The following is an 11,740-nucleotide window of genomic DNA, read 5'->3' as shown; positions in this document are numbered from 1 at the left end:
AGTTCGTTACTAAAACGAGTAAACAAGTTTCATTGCTATAATGAGCAATCAAGTTCGTTGATACAAGGAGTAAACAAGTTCATTGTTAAGACAAGTAAATAAGTTTCCAGTAATAAAAGTTCGTTGCTATAATGAGAAGCAAAGTTTATTGCTATAATAAGTAAGCTAGTTTCGTATGTATATGAGCAAACAATGAGTTCACAAACAAGCCTATAACTGATGCCCTATCAAGATCTATGCTTATCGTTCCATAGATTAATATGGTATCATCCATAATGATCATTGGCTCAAAGAGTTAATGGTTGGAGTAAAGTGTAAGGGAAGGGACTTAAGACGATAAGGTCTCATGTTTCAAGTTGCATAGACATACATAGCAAAATATAGCAATCATGTTTGATACAAATCAATTTAAATACAACGAACAACAAACAGTTTTTCGGACATGCTTTTCCACCACAAAACATAAAAACTGAAAAATATGGGGATGCGTGAATACTCACAATGCTTTGAGATGATGCAAATGACGCCTTGAACTAAGTTCCACTTGTACCACCACCGATTCATACAACGATGTTACACATTAATGAGTCTCTAATCGAATTCTAATACTAGTATACTTAACTTCTACAATCGAATTATACCAATATTGTGTCAAAGTTAGGTTTTGTATAAGTTGCGAATACTTTTCTGAAAATTCAGATTTTCATATACCAATTGACTTATTAACATTTGCAAATGACAAATCCCATTTTATGTTATTTTTTGTAATGCATTTTAGAACTTTTGGAAGGCTTTACAAGCTAAAAATCCAAAACTAAATCAAAGCAGTTTTAAAAATTTCCAAACTTTACAATTCAGTTATAACTACAATTTAGGACTCTCTTGTAACTTTTCATGATTTTTAAACATGTTTAACTATTTTCCACCATTTAATTCCTTCAAAACATCATAAAATCATGAAAAATAATAATCAGTTAATAAAAATTCTCAATCTTTTTGTAAAATGTTATACAATGTATATAAACTGGAAAAAAAATACTCAAATTGTTTTTCAAACAGTTTAACCTAATTTCATGATTTTTTTGTGTTTATTCTAACAAAAATAGAGATAATTAGAAAACAGTTTCTAAAACTTCTCAAACCTTTTGTACTAGTTTTATTAGACATAAAAAAGTTGGGAAAAATTTAAAAGTTTGTTTCCAAACAGTGTAGATATTTTCTTTGTTTTATTCACTTAAATAAACATTAATTCGTGAATAACTAATAAACATTAAATGAAAATTACTAAACTCTTTTGTAAAATTCATATATAGTATAGACAAGCTGGAAAAATTACCAAAATTGATTTTCATATAATAGAGTCCAAGTTTTAGATTTATGTGTATTTAATGTAAGAAATATAGCATAAATAGTAAAATGATTGGAAAATTCTTCAAAAGTTTTAAAAAACTATTATTAGATGTATGCAAACTAGGAAAAATATCAAAACTGGCTTTTGAACAACTTAACCTATTTTTATGATTTGTGTGTATTTATTCTATTAAAAATGAAAATAAATCCTAAACTATTTAAAAAACTGCCCAAACTTTTTATTTCTTGCTTAAGTGTAATACACGATGTTATGAAAATTTATTATAATTTTTAGAACAGTTTAACTATGTTTCCTCAATTTATTCTCATAAATGAGCATTAATTCATGAAAAAATAGTAAAGAGTAAGAGATATTCATTAAACTTTTTATTCACGATTAATATTTATTACAAGATATTCTGGTAAATTTTTATAATTTTTGGACAAGTGTAGCTATTTTTCATCAATTTAACCCCTTAAAACTTCATTAAAGCAGGAAAAATAATAAATTCTCATGCAAAAACTGTAAATTGTTTCATGGAGTTTATATGATGTTCAATAGATTCGAAAATTGTTAAATATGGCTTTGGACATTTATAACTGTATTTTACAAATTATTTCTCTTAAAAAAATTTGAAATCAACATAAAACAATCATAGAAATGCATGCAGCTTCATAAAACGTCTTTAATCAGTGCATAGGTCATACCAAAATTTTACCAGAATTTATTGACCATAAAAACTATTTTATGTGAATTATTGCTCTATTTTATTGCAAAAATTAGAATAAATCGATAAAAATGATTTACTTACTGAAAATTTCCAGATCATCTTATTTTGTTGTTTGGATTTTGGGAAAAATCGTATTTTAACACAAAAGAAGTTTTATATATTTATTTATGAATAAATCACTTATAAGCATTCTTAACAATGTACTTTGATAATCAAGCCTTTAAGTTTGATGGTCATCACATGCATTTTGATTTGAAGACCATGTATGGACTTATTCTGTTCAAATGATGTTTCTAAATGAAAATTTTGAATGCATGTGGTTTTGGATCTTTAAAACTTGTAAAACTCAAGATGATGGAATAGATTTTGGTTTTGATCATTAGATTTCACCTTCTAACAACATGCATGTTGTGTTTCGGTGAAATCCTACCACCTTCATCATCAAATTCGACATGCATGAACATGCATGTGAACAATCTCAAAGAAATATGTAGAAGAGGGAGAAAAAAAATGCAAGAAAACATGTAATTTTTGAAAGGAAAGTAAACAAAATATAAGAAAATTAATTTTACCTTGAACATCAACTTCAAATGATGAAGATTTTTTGAGAAAAATGAGGGATATTTTCTAGAAATTTCGTGGGTTTTGGAGCTAATTCATAGAGGGAAAGAATAGGGGTTTTAGAGAGAATAAAAGAGAAAAGAGAGATACATCTCTCTAGATTACTCATCTCTCTCATCATATCTTTGGGGTTATTGTGACAACCTGAAATTTATCCCGTCATTGTAACCCGTTTCCGTCAATAAAACCCGTCTTTATCAAATTGTTTCGTTAACGTTTTGAATTAGGTTAATTGAATTAAGACTTCTATTATGACTTCGTAAGTGTCGGAACGCATTAGAAACACGTGAAACACCCTTGTCATTCTTTTTAAAAGTTTCTAATTCACGACCACGTCGGGTTACGAATACTTAATCGGGTACGACCATAAACCCCGTTTAACGTCGGTATTGGGTAGATTCCCACCGAGCCACAAACTCAAACCCTAATAAGGGTGATTGGACTTCATTTGAAGCTTTTCCACTCTCATAACACACACTCTCTCTCTACTCTCTCTCTCTTCAAGCCAATTTTGATCCAAAAACACCTCTTTCAAGCTCCAAACTTGTAAGTAATCTATCCTAGCTTGTTTAGCATACAAATCCGTGTTTAAATCATCCAAATGTATAAAAATCATGTGTTTACGGCCCTAGAACAGCCCCAAACCGTAAACACCCTTAAATGGGGTTTTGGAGCCCCAAAACCCTTCCAAATCACTTCTAGTGCTTAGCTATGACTTAAGGGATTGCATGAATGGACTTAGAACACCAAAATCTTGTCATTTGGGGAGTAAGCATGAGTTTACGGCCCAAGAACATTCTTGGACCGTAAACACTCATTCTTAGGTCGTAAACACCATTTAAGGTGTTAAATTGCCCCTTAAACACCTCCTATGGCTTGGGATAATGTCTAAAATCAACCACCATCGAAGTAGGGACCCTAAACATCAAGGAAACTTTGATATTAGGATATTATGGCCGTAAACCCCACAAGGAATGGTCCCTTGGCTGTAAACTCCTCTAAGGAGGTCAAATGGTGCCCTGACTTCGCGTTATGGCTTGGATTAATGCATAGAGCCCTGTATTCTTTCATTTGAGACCCCAAATCATGCAAGAAAGGGCCAAGTAAAAGTTTACGGCCGTAAACTCTATGTTTACAGCCGTGAACTCCTCAAAGTGATCAAATTGAAGCCTTAGTCACTTCCTATGCCCTAGAATTCAACCTAGGCTAATTCCACAAGTGTTGTAAGACCTTTAAACATCCAAGAACACACCACCCATGAGTTTACAGCCGTAAACTCATGGGGATATGGTCTATGGGCTGTAATCTCTTCTAAGAGTTTACTCTTGAAGAGCAAACTCCATAACTAGGCCCTACACCCCCTTAGATGCAACCCAGATCATTCCTAACACTTGAGATAAAGTGTTTCCGCGCCTCGGAATGTAATATCTTACTTAATTAGTAGTTCAAAGTCTAATTAGCTACAATTATGTATCTCCTCATGTTACATAGGATCCTCGTGCGCGTTCAAGCCCTAAGCTGACACTTAGCATCCTATCCGGCACATTCTCGTCTGATGAGTTCATACCCCTACACCTTTTTCCGTGTTTTTCATGTTTTCAGGGGGAATACAAGCAAAAGTACAAGGAAATCTTGTACTCAAACTTATTATTTCGTATGAAATGTTTCATATTCCGTATGCTTTTAACACTGAAAACCGTATTACCAACCGTTTAACTTGTAGAGTTAAATTTTCAGACTAATTGTGAAACTCATTATAAAATGTTATATTTTATATTTCACAAATGATTTTCCATATCATTACTGGTAAAATTGTTAATCTTGTATTCTTAACATGTCCTTGGTAACACTACCCCGAGATACGAGAGTGAAGGACCAATAACATTAATCTTAGAAATTTAGACACGTCCTTGGTAACAATCCCCCCAGATACGAGAGTGAAGGACCAATAACATTAATCTTAGAACTTTTGATACGTCCTTGGTAACACTCCCCCTAGATACGAGAGTGAAAGACCAATAAAACAGGATTTTCCGTATTATTACTTTTAAAATTCCTTAATCTTAAGATTGGAGACACGTCCTTGGTAACACTCTCCCTAGATACGAGAGTGTAGGACTACCCCTGTAACCAGAATCTCCTGGAGGGAGAATGTGACTTGAGTGTAGAGATCTATACGAGATTGACTACCCCGCACCTGGCTGCTAGCTACGGTGGGACCGACTGGTCCACAGGTGACAAAAGTCATAAAATGATACTGCCCCGTTACGAGCCTTATCTAGTCTATTGTATGGTTATGGAACTCGCAACTTAGATTATGGAAATTTACTTTAGTAATTAATTTACTACTTACTTATTAGTTTTATATACGTGTTAAAACTAATGTACTTTTCAAGGATAACCATGCTTTCAGGAAACTTCACTTAAATGTTACAAGTATGGTAGATACTTGTACACTTCATTCTGGATCGATAACCAACTTTTAAGGAAAATAAGGGTTTTTCCTGGGATAACTTAACTTTTTTTTAACCAGGCTGTTTAACAAATGGATAACTAAGCTTCTCTTATAAGAAAATATGGGATTTTCTTGGATAATAACTTTTTCAGAAAACCAAAGGAAACTTGTTCTCTTACCAGAAACAAACCACTTATGAACTCACCAGCTATATGCTGATATTTTCAAAACTGCTTGTATTTTCAGGTTCTCATTAGACAGGTACCCTACGCTCTTTTGAAGAAGACAAAGCGTTTAGAAGTCTCGTCTTTACTTTTGTATACTGAAGTATTTATAAACATGTATTGCTTTGCTTTCAAACAAATGCAAATATTCCTATGTAATGTAATGTTCTGAGTTTACTATGCTTACTATGTACATTGGTTGTGATACTTTACATGACGTCTTCCGCCCCGGAACATTTCCGCCATCGGTTTTGGGGTGTGACAAATTGGTATCAGAGCCCTTGTTTATAGTGAACTAAGTATACCGAACCTTACATGGTATATAACTATAAACACTAAGGGGCCGAAGCGCTCTAAACTAAAAGTATACTTTAAAAATATAAGTATTTTTACTCCAAGTATACAATAATACCTAAACGCCGAAAACCATAACCCCGAGTAGAACAAAACATAAGTAATTGGGTGTTGTGCACTGTGGTTAAACCTGGGGAGTTATGTAGTCATGTCTAGGGTCAATATAGCCTGATCAACTATATTCATTCGAGACACGGCCAACATGTGCTTGGGAGTGACTGTGGTGTGCAGCATGCCTAAAACTTACCAAATATCCAAACAATGAGTCATCGTCGCAGTGAAACATAAAATACTATGGGAGTATTTTCTAGAGCCAAATTCGTTATAGAAATCCTAGTTCAAGTGTTGCTACTCATTCCCCTTAGCGATAAATTCCCTTACTTTGGTAGCTTTCCTAGATATTATTGCATAGTAGAATACTTTATCTGCCATAATGAGATATCTCTTGTTCCATATCTCTTGATTCAATTCAGAGGACTTACCAACCTCTCTTTCCTGATCATTTTAGATCAAGATGCCTCCAAGGAAAAGACCCAGCTCAAAGAACAAAAATCCTCCTCCACCACCACCTCCCTCTCCATTTGACCCCGCCATGTTCCAAGCAGCCGTTGCTGCTGCTGTGGCTGCTGCTATGTCACAAATGAACCCCGACGGTTCAGGCGGGCCAGGAGGTGGTACTCAACCCCAAAACCAGGAAGGTAGTCAGGGACACCGGAAGGAGTGTTCCTACAAAGATTTTATGAACGTGAAACCTACCCCTTTCAATGGCACTGGAGGTGTTAATGCTCTGAATCGATGGTTCGAGAAAATCGAATCTATTTTCGAAATCTGTGCCTGTTCTAGAGTTAACAAGGTGAAGTTCGCCGCCTGCACTTTCACCGGTAAAGCCTTGACTTGGTGGAACGACCGAGTCAAATCCTTGACCCTACTTGTAGCCAGTGTTATGGGTTGGGAGAACATGAAAGAGCTTCTACTTGTAGAGTACTGCCCACGGGGCGAAATGCAGAAGTTGGAGCACGAGCTCTGGAACCTAAAGATGAAGGGTTCTGATATCGCCGCTTACACCTCCAGATTTGATGACCTAGCGCTTCTCTGTCCGGGAATGGTTACCCCGGAAAGCAAAAAGATTGAGAGATTCATCTGGGGGCTGACCCAGCCAACCAAAGGAAATGTTTTGGCTGCGAAGCCAGACACCTACGACAGCGCCAAATGCCTAGCGCAAACTTTGATTGACCATGGTGACGATCTCGAGGAAGTGGCCACCGCTTCTGATCCGGCTAAAGGGAGCGGTGAAAATAAGAAGAAATCCTGGAGCAAGCGGAAGAGTCAGAGTTCGCAAGGATCCTCTAAGAAGCAGCAAACTGTGGCAGTCCACGCTGCTACTACCCATGTTGTTGTTTCTGTTGTCGCTTCTACAGCTCAAGCACCTACCAGTAGGTATGCTGGTACCCTCCCTAGGTGCAACAAGTGCAATTATCATCATCTCACTTCCAGCCCATGTCGAGATATGCTCTGCAACAGTTGTGGCAAGAAAGGTCACCTTGCGCGAAACTGCAAAACACCAGCCCAATCAACCAATCAAGCTTCCGGAGCGGGTGTCGGTTAGGCCTGCTACGGTTGTGGTGAAGTCGGGCATTTCAAGAGAAACTGCCCCAAGGCAGCAATAACTGGAAACACCGGGAGAGTTCTAACTATGGGACGAGATGTGGCAGTCGCTGACCCCACCGTTGTCTCGGGTACGTTCCTTCTCGACAACTCTTATGCTTGCATCCTTTTCGATTCTGGTACTGAACGATGTTTTGTTAGCCATTCATTCAAACATCATCTTAAACCTAATCCCCAACTATTAACTGAAACGGTTACCGTCGAGATGGCTAACGGCGAGAAAGAGAACGCTAATGATATATTCATAGGTTGTACCCTTACCCTGAATGATCATTCTTTCCCCATTGACCTAATGCCAGTTTCCATAAAGAGCTTTGATGTTATTATTGGCATGGATTGGTTGAGTCCCAATCATGCAGATATCCTTTGTTACGAAAAAGTCATCCATCTCAATCTCCCCTCGGACCAGACACTCATGATCTACGACAATAAACTTAGCTCCAATCTTCGCATCATTTCCTGTATCAAAGCTCAAAAACTTCTGTGAACGGAGTGTTACGCATTCCTAGCCCATGTGATAAATGAGAAACAGGAAGTTAAAGACCTCGAGAGCATCCCCGAAGTCTGCGACTTTCCTGATGTCTTTCCCGAAGAGCTCCCGGGAATTCCTCCCGAGCGTCAAGTAGAGTTTCGCATCGACCTAATTCCTGGAACTACCCCCGTAGCCAAGTCTCCTTATCGCTTAGCACCAGCAGAAATGCAGGAGTTATCTAGGCAGCTCAATGAGCTACTCAACAATGGGTTCATCAGACCGAGTTCCTCACCCTGGGGAGCCCCGGTATTGTTTGTAAAGAAGAAAGATGGATCTTTTCGGATGTGTATAGACTACCGTGAGCTGAATAAGTTGGCCGTCAAAAACCGTTATCCTCTTCCTCGAACAGATGACCTTTTCGATCAACTTCAGGGAGCCAGTTATTTCTCGAAGATAGACCTTAGATCAGGGTACCATCATCTACGAGTTCATGAGAGTGATGTTTCCAAAATAGCACTTAGAACTCGATAGGGTCACTACGAGTTCGTAGTGATGCCCTTCGGTCTAACCAACGCACCGGCAGTGTTCATGGACCTGATGAACCGGGTGTGTCGCCCCTTTCTGGACAAGTTCGTCATCGTGTTCATTGACGACATACTTGTCTATTCCAGAAGCGAAGAAGATCACAAACAACACTTGAGGTTAGTGTTGGCAACTCTTAGATCGGAAAAGTTGTACGCGAAATTCTCCAAGTGCGAATTCTGGATTCGGAAGGCAGCTTTCCTTGGTCACGTGGTAAGAGAGGAGGGTATACATGTGGACCCGTCCAAAATCAAGGCGATAGAGAATTGGTCGGCACCGAAGACACCCACAGAAATCCATCAATTCTTGGGTCTCGCTGGATATTATCACAGATTCATTCAGAATTTTTCTAGAATCGCCAAACCCCTAACCACTCTGACACAGAAAGGTGTACCCTTTTGTTGGAATGAAAAGTAGGACACTGCATTCCAAACGTTAAAGCGAGCCTTGTGCAGCGCACCTATCCTGTCCCTGCCCGAAGGGACAGAGGATTTCGTTGTCTATTGTGATGCATCCATTCGGGGCTTAGGCTGTGTGCTTATGTAGAGATGAAAAGTTATCACTTATGCCTCAAGACAGCTGAAGGCACACGAAGTTAACTATACAACTCATGACCTGGAGTTGGGAGCAATGGTCTTCGCACTGAAGATTTGGAGACATTACCTTTACGGAACCAAGTGCACGATCTTCACTGACCATAAAAGCCGGCAACACATCTTCGACCAGAAAGACTTAAACATGAGACAACGACGATGGGTAGAGTTGCTCAGTGACTATGAGTGTGAAATTCGCTACCATCCCGACAAGGCCAATATGGTAGCAGATGCCCTTAGCCAAAAGGAAAGCTCAAGCAACAAGGCGAAGACATTGGCAATGACCATCCATTCCCACTTATCCGTGCAGATTTGAGAAGCCTAGTTAGAAGCCCTAAAACCAGAGAACATGTTGAATGAAGCCTTGAGGAGATGGATAAGAAACTTGAGATCAGAGGTGATGGAGTCTACTGTTTCATGGAACGAATCTGGACCCCAAAGTTCGGAGGTTTAAGGGAAGTTGTTATGAACGAAGCTCTCAAGACCAGATACTTTGTGCACCCGGGTTCGGATAAGATGTACCTGGATCTCATGAAACAATACTGGTGGCCAAACATGAAAGCCGAAATCGCTACCTTCGTGGGCAAGTGTCTGACTTGCGCCAAGGTGAAGGTCGAATATCAGAAACCCTCGGGTCTGCTCCAGCAACCCTAGATACTGGAGTGAAAATGGGAGATGATTACTATGGATTTCATTTCCAAATTACCCAAATCTTTGAGTGGGTACGATACCATTTGGGTAATTGTTGACTGATTGAAAAAATCTGCTCATTTCCTTCCGATTAAAGAAACATTCAAGACGGAAAGACTCACGCGAATCTACATCCAAGAGATAGTCCGACTGCACGGTGTATCTGTGTCCATTATCTCCGATCGAGATAGCAGGTTTACCTCAAGGTTTTGGCAGTCCCTTCAGAAAGCTCTTGGAACTAAGCTGAATATGAGTACAACTTATCACCCTCAGACAGACGGGCAGAGTGAGAGAACTCTCCAGACCTTAGAAGACATGTTGAGAGCATGTGTCATCAATTTTGGAAAGTCGTGGGACACTCATTTACCCTTGATCGAATTCTCGTATAGCAACAACTACCACACCAGCATCAAGGCTGCCCCGTTCGAAGCCCTCTACGGTCACAAGTGTAGATCCCCTCTATGCTGGGCCGAGGTAGGGGACACGCAGCTAGCCAAGAGTCGAGTCCCCGACAGTGCTCTCACTAGTCCTGAAATCATTCGTGAAACCACCGAGAAGATCATCCAAATCCGAAAACGACTGAAAGCTTCACGAGACAGACAAAAGAGTTACGCCGATAAACGACGGAAACCTCTGGAATTCCAGGTTGGAGATCGTGTCCAAGATCTCACCCTGGAAAGGTATGATACACTTTGGAAAGCGCGAAAAACTTAACCCGAGGTACGTAGGACCTTTTGAGATCCTCGCTAGGATCGGTCCCGTAGCCTACAAACTCCGACTACCTCAAGAACTTGGCAATATCCACCCTGTATTCCACGTCTCTAATCTTAAAAAGTGTTTATCCGATGAAACCCTCGTGATCCCTCTTGATGAGATCGAAATCAATAAAAACCTGAACTTCGTGGAAGAACCAATCGAAATCATGGATCGAGAGATCAAACGTACGAAACAGAGCCGCATCCCGATAGTGAAGGTTCCTGGGAATGCCAAGCGGGGACCCGAATTCACTTGGGAGCACGAAGACTCGATGAAGCAGAAATATCCGCATCTCTTTCCGATTCCATAATTTGTATCTTAATTCTAAATTTCGAGACGAAATTCCCTCTAACGAGGGGATAATGTGACAACCTGAAATTTATCCCGTCATTGTAACCCGTTTCCGTCAATAAAACTCGTCTTTATTAAATTGTTCCGTTAACGTTTTGAATTAGGTTAATTGAATTAAGACTTTTATTATGACTTCGTAAGTGTCGGAACGCATTAGAAACACGTGAAACACCCTTGTCATTCTTTTTAAAAGTTTCTAAATCACGACCACGTCGGGTTACAAATACTTAATCGGGTACGACCATAAACCCCGTTTAACGTCGGTATTGGATAGATTCCCACCGGGCCACAAACTCAAACCCTATATAAGGGTGAGTGGACTTCATTTGAAGCTTTTCCACTCTCATAACACACTCTCTCTCTACTCTCTCTCTTCAAGCCAATTTTGATCCAAAAACACCTCTTTCAAGCTCAAAACTTGTAAGTAATCTATCCTAGCTTTTTGATTAGCTTGTTTAGCATACAAATCCGTGTTTATATCATCCAAATGTATAAAAATCATGTGTTTATGGCCCTAGAACAGCCCCAAACCGTAAACACCCTTAAATGGGGTTTTGGAGCCCCAAAACCATTCCAAATCACTTCTAGTGCTTAGCTATGACTTAAGGGCTTGCATGAATGGACTTAGAACACCAAAATCTTGTCATTTGGGGAGTAAACATGAGTTTACAGCCCAAGAACATTCTTGGACCGTAAACACTCATTCTTAGGTCGTAAACACCATTTAAGGTGTTAAATTGCCCCTTAAACACCTCCTATGGCTTGGGATAATGTCTAAAATCAACCACCATCGAAGTAGGGACCCTAAACATCAAGGAAACCATGATCTTAGGAGATTACGGCCGTAAACCCCACAAGGAATGGTCCCTTGGCCGTAAACTCCTCTAAGGAGGTCA

The sequence above is a fragment of the Lactuca serriola genome, chromosome 6, assembly GCF_051521515.1.
Source record: "Lactuca serriola cultivar US96UC23 chromosome 6, Lser_US96UC23_V15, whole genome shotgun sequence".
NCBI lineage: Eukaryota > Viridiplantae > Streptophyta > Magnoliopsida > Asterales > Asteraceae > Lactuca > Lactuca serriola.
The sequence above is the reverse complement of the archived record's forward strand: the minus strand, read 5'-3'. Positions refer to the sequence as shown.